This window comes from Gastrolobium bilobum, unplaced genomic scaffold (genome assembly GCF_033153095.1).
Source record: "Gastrolobium bilobum isolate Gb01-03AN ecotype WA unplaced genomic scaffold, APGP_CSIRO_Gbil_v1 utg10113, whole genome shotgun sequence".
Lineage (NCBI taxonomy): Eukaryota > Viridiplantae > Streptophyta > Magnoliopsida > Fabales > Fabaceae > Gastrolobium > Gastrolobium bilobum.
Window position 1 is genome coordinate 87,515 of NW_026899399.1, and position 6,281 is coordinate 93,795.

Below are 6,281 nucleotides of genomic sequence, written 5' to 3' on the forward strand. Positions count from 1 at the left end.
CATGCAACCAATAAAGGAAAAGGAATGGAATGGAACTTGACTATTCCCAAGGCAAAGCTGTGACCATGTAGAAGCAAGAAGACAAGTGTCTTTCTTTCTTCCTAGGTGATACACTAAGGGATCATAAATCAAGGTTTTCCTCATTAAAAGTAGGTTCACTTTCCCTTCCCCCTAGGCGCACACCACAGGGTTCATAAACCTAAACCTTCCCTATTTATGATTAAAAAGGTGGAGCCACCTTTCCTCTTTTCCCTAGGCGCAATAATTATCATTAAAAGGGAAGGATTCTCCACACACTTTACGTTGAGTATGGGACACTCAAGGTGACCCCCAACCCCATGCATTGTGAAATCACAATGACACTTTCTCCTAGGATTTCAATTAAGGAAAGTTAAAAGGAAAAAGCCTTACACACTAACCAACCTTTCTCAAGTAATGATTAAAGCATTTAACCAAGGCATGTCATGCAAGAACTCCCTCCCCATGCGCCTCACTCCCCAAATAATGATGAATCTCCCTAACCAAGGCATAAAATGCAAGAACTCCCCTCCCCATGCACCTCACTCCCCAAATAATGATGAATCTCCCTAACCAAGGCATGACATGCAAGAACTCTCCTCCTTATACGCATCACTCCCAAGTGATTAATGATGAGTTGGTTTCTAGGTAAGAAATGCAAGAGTCCCTCCCATGCATATGACACTTGAACAAGGTGGGAGATTTGCTAACCCACACACTCAACCTAGACCTAACCCTTCCCCCTCTTAGGTGTAATGATTAGAGGACTTAGATAAAATAGAAGACCAAAGCAAACCGTAAACACTCCCTCACACTCTCAAGATTAGCAAGGAACCAAAGGAAAACAAAGACACTCTCTCTTTCCCTCTCAAAGGCTTCGGCCTTCTCCCCAAGGAACAAGCACCCACAAGAAAAACCAACCTCTCTCTCTCCCCAAGGCTTCGGCCAGTTACATATCAAGGGTAAAGGAACATCAAAAATAACTCCCAAGCCTCCTTCATCATCTATAGAAGAACTCGTGGAAGATGGGCACTTAAAAGAAATATTGGTAGAAGAAACACTCCATTGAACATCATCACTTGAGGTAAGGTCCCTTAGTCTCTATGTTCAAGTTCTAACCTCCATCCCTCTTTAAGATTTTCGATTTTATAAGGACTAAAGGAATACAAATCCTCTTCCCTCATTCGAATTCTTGAGAACTAAAAGAAAGGAAAACCTTGTTAAGTGGGAATTATATGTTAACTGAATTGTTAGAATGCTATGCATGAACCCATGTTGTTAGGACCATCTCCTAAGACCTAACATCCTTAAAGGCCGAACCTAAATGAGATGAATGAATCAAGTAAGTTTTAGAATCACCTATTAAGTTTTATTATTTGATTAGGCCGAACCAAAGGTGCAAGGGAAGATTAGAGCATTCGAGAAACCCACGTGGCCGAACGTAAACTCTTGAGAAGTGAAAAGACAAGACAGTAGTGTAAGTGATTTATGGTTGTTGTAGTAGTTTCCCTATGGTTGCCACCCCATTATGTAAAGTGTTGGTTTGACTGCAATCTGTTATATGGTGCATTACAGTGATATGTTTGGCTGTTTGGAACTGATGTCTTGTTCATGCAAGATTTGTTATGATGGCCTGTGCACTAATACCACAGAGGCAACCTGACGAGGACCCTGGGTATTCGTCTGTAAGACCATGGAGAGTAATTGCCATGGCAGGATTGGTATGATGATTTGAAAGCATGATTATCTTCCAAACTATATTTCAAATGTTTTCCATTCTATTATTGTATATGTTATTATATGACAGTTGCAGGAGTAAGCATCATGGTTTGGAGGTTGCTCCAACTGTGAGTCCTTAATGAGACCCCCAATCTCACCCCTCTTTGGGGATCCCCATTTCAGGTAAAACTGACCAAGTGGGTAAGGAAATGCAAGAGATTGGTACGGCTTGAAGATGATGCTACGCAGTCACTTTCGGATAAAATTTTTAAGCTTTATAATGAAGGACAGATTGAGCAGGCTATGCATGTTATATGGCTTGAATTATTTGGAGGCTATGACTATACTGAGTCCCTATGTGTAACATCCCAAGAGCTGGCAAGGGCAGGGAGTGATCGCCGGTGCGAAAGGGCACGGACAATGAGCAGTTCATGCCAAATCTTACAGCTTAGGGGTTCATGAATGAATCGAATCAACACCCGAAAGAGAGGGATTCCATAGACTGTGCTGGTATGGGACGGTACAGTTATGAATGACTTATAAGAATTAATTGGTACTACCTATACTAACAAGATGCATCTACTTTTCGGTAGCCCGGATCGGAAGAACTCCACAATTAAGCGTGCTTGACTTGGAGCAATTCTGGGATGGGTGACCTCCTGGGAAGTTTTTCCGGGAAGTGTGCGAGTGAAGACAAAGCACACTGAAAAGTCTCGTGTTAGTGTGTGGGGACAGTCATTGATTCTTGCAAGTGGCCAGGCGTTATAATTGGTATCAGAGCAGTTTTGATTCAAGGTGGCTGTGTTTGAGGAATTGTTTATTGTTTGTGCCTGGTTGTTGATTGGTTGTTGTTTGAATATGTTGGTTTTGTTCACTGTTTACGGAAGAACGTTGCTGAGAAATGCTCAATGTTTCGCTCACTGTTTTGAGTAAAAAACGCCCACTGTTTTCCCCACTGTTTAGCGTTCAAAAGAATTGATTAAGAGTCAAAATAATGTTAGGAAAAAATGGGACTACATGGACGAATGGTATAAGGACTTGTACACTTGGAGTTTTGTTATTAAATCATTTATATAAAGTGAAACATATACTAATTAATTAAACTTCTAAATTAGGTGCGAAAAATCCTTGAGACATTGGACTGTTTCGTTGTGAATCGGTAAAGTAAATTTTCGACGTACGAGGTATGTGTAGGCGGTATTACCTAATGTGACTATTGGCTAGTGTATGGAATTGTGATGTGTTGCTCACATTTGTTCTATGTATGTTATGATGATGATGAGCCAATGGTAAGAATAGGAAAAGATGATATGATATATGCATGCATTTTACATCATAATACATTTTTCTGTTGGGTGCGATTGCATAACATGGCATGTATACGTGATTCATGACATCTTGAATATATATATATTTGTATTGAGGACATGTGACTGAGCATGCATCATATAGGCATGCCTGGTACCAGGAGAGGGGACACTTGGCTTCAGTCCGCATAGGTTCCACAGTGGGATTCACCTTCATGGGAGCCATTAGGAATACCCACTGTGATGCTACGCGCACGACGGTGCTATGAGCGTAAAGGAAAAAGGGCGTTATATACGCGTTATGATATATGATGAAAAGGATTAAATGTTTGAAGTGACTATTTATGATTTTGTGCCTAGTTAATATTGTTGCATTATGGTTTTGTTGCCACACTACTGGGATTTTCTCTCACCCCTTTGGGGCTGCTATTTTTACAAAATGGCAGGAGGACGTAAAAGCTTTTGAGGATTTGGATATTTGCTGTTGGCTTCTACTGTTTGGGCATGCTGCTATTGATGTGATATTTTATGGATGACTGTATGAAATTGAGAAGCTTGTATTACTGTGAACTATGATTTTATTATTGCATTACGATTTTATGACCAGCAAGTATTTTGGTAACAGATGTTGAAACGTTTGCGAAAAGGATTTTGACATGTTATTTAAATGCTGAGTTTTGAAAAGTCTTTGCGAGCACTTTGTAAGTTGTCGTACTGGGGCTACGGACCTCCGATTTTCTTATAATTTATATGCACGCGTAGCCCCAGGTGTCTAATTTCATTATATATAAACCTTGCAAAGAAATTCTGAAAGCTTGATTTATTATGAAATTTTTCCAGCCAGGACGTTTGTGATATTTTCACTACTTTATCTCTTATTTTGCGAGTTATGTTTCGAGGGGCGAACGAACTCCAAATCACGATTATTTTATATGAACGTGAAGCCCCAGATGTCTAGTTTCCATATTACAAAGAATATATTTTTGAATCGTTGAACTGGATTTTATACGAATTTTTAAAGACAGCAAGGTTTATCAGGAAATTTATATTTTTAATAAGTTTAAGAAATTTTGTGTACTCTGATTTTGTAATTAACCAGATCCCCTCTTTAGTTGGCAATGTAAAAGCGATTTTTTTTTTTTCAGTCTCTAAAATACTATTAAAGAACTCTAATTCCGCTTAGCAAACAACTCTCTTGGAGGCCTACAAGAGAGGGTGTTACAAGTGGTATCAGAGCAGGGTCTCTCTTCTAGTACGGTGTGGTTCGAGGACGAACCAGGCGGAAGCTGGTGGGCATGTAACATCCCAAGAGCTGGCAAAGGCAGGGAGTGATCGCCGGTGCGAAAGGGCACGGACAATGAGCAGCTCATGCCAAATCTTACAGCTTAGGGGTTCATGAATGAATCGAATCAACACCCGAAAGAGAGGGATTCCATAGACTGTGCTGGTATGGGACGGTACAGTTATGAATGACTTATAAGAATTAATTGGTACTACCTATACTAACAAGATGCATCTACTTTTCGGTAGCCCGGATCGGAAGAACTCCATAGTTAAGCGTGCTTGACTTGGAGCAATTCTGGGATGGGTGACCTCCTGGGAAGTTTTTCCGGGAAGTGTGCGAGTGAAGACAAAGAACACTGAAAAGTCTCGTGTTAGTGTGTGGGGACAGTCATTGATTCTTGCAAGTGGCCAGGCGTTACACTATGGATTGAGTGATGCACTTTATTTATAATTGGATGACTCTAATAGATTATTTACTTATGCTACTTTAGACATTTAACCTGCGGTTAAGGTATTATACTTTGAGTGTTTGGACTTAAAGGGCCTTATATTTTATGGACTAGGCAATTAAATAGTAGGACTTATAGATTTCGGCCTTGCCTTGTTATTTATGGGTAATTGATTAAGTTTTATATGTCACCTAATGCATTAGGGGGTATGAATAAGGCTAAGACTTCACCATGATACCTACGACTTATTAAGGAAACCAAGAAGGGATATTTAACTTGTAGTAATTTTTCATAAAGAACTCAAAGGTCATTGCATGCGTGGCTGGAATTTCAGAATAATAGGAAGACCTAATAATAAAACTGTACATGGTGATTAAAGTAAGGATGGATAGAAGTAGATCACAAGATGAATTAGAAATTCCTATGAATACGAATCATGACATAATGTACCCTAGGCTTTGGGGAAACCGTAGACGCTAAGAACTCATGACTAAATGGATAACTACAATTGTTAGGTTGGAGGGAAGAAGAACGAAATTAATCCCTCTTAGAATCCAAAGTAGACCACGCTTAGAATAAGTCTTCCGCGCTAAGTAGGAAGTTAAGCAATGTTAACACCTATGGATTGAGTATATAAAGAGGGTGTTACACTTTGTTGGAGGTAAGTTAGAATAAGAACCGTCAGGCTCGTGACGTTAAACACGCGCTGAGTGGAAGGCAACCCACTGTATCAGGTATGTAATATTAGTGTTCATAACATATAACATATAAAAAAAAAGATAAGGGGGAAAAGTTTTAGAAATTTTTAAGAAATTTTTTTTGACAAGTGTTGGGCGCTAAAACTTCCATTCTTGACGTTTTAGCGGTCTAGAGTTGCATCACAATGCAAAAACTCTGGCCCAGAGCGCTAAAACGTTCATACTGACCGTTTTAGCATTCCCCTATGCATCAGATTGCAAGCACTCTGGCCCAGCGCGCTAAAACGTCCTTGGTGACCGTTTTAGCGCGGTGCTGCACTCAACGTGTGCACATATTTCTGGTCCTGGGCACTAAAACGTTGTGTTTCAACGTTTTAGCGCTTTGTCACTTATTTTGAAATACACGGTTTTCCTTCACTTCTCCCTCACTCTCATTCTACCTCATTCACTTCCTCTCTTATTCTCCCATTTGCAAATTTTTCTGAATTTCACTTCTCCATTCCATTACTCCTCTTAACATCAAGGTATGTATCACTTCTCTTCTCTTTTCCATTCTTTGTATTATTTTTGTGTATATGGCATATCATCTAGGGTTCCAACAATTTCATCACATGCACTATCTATGAGATTCAATGTTTTTAATTGTTACATGTATGTTAATGATTGTGATTGCTACTGATTTTTCATTTTTTTTTTTGGGTTTTGAGTGCTTCTCATCCGTTTTACACCTATTGTATGTTGCACACACACACAAGGTGTTCGACAGAATGCCTGACGCAGAAAAGTCAAGGTGCTAAAACGCTGGT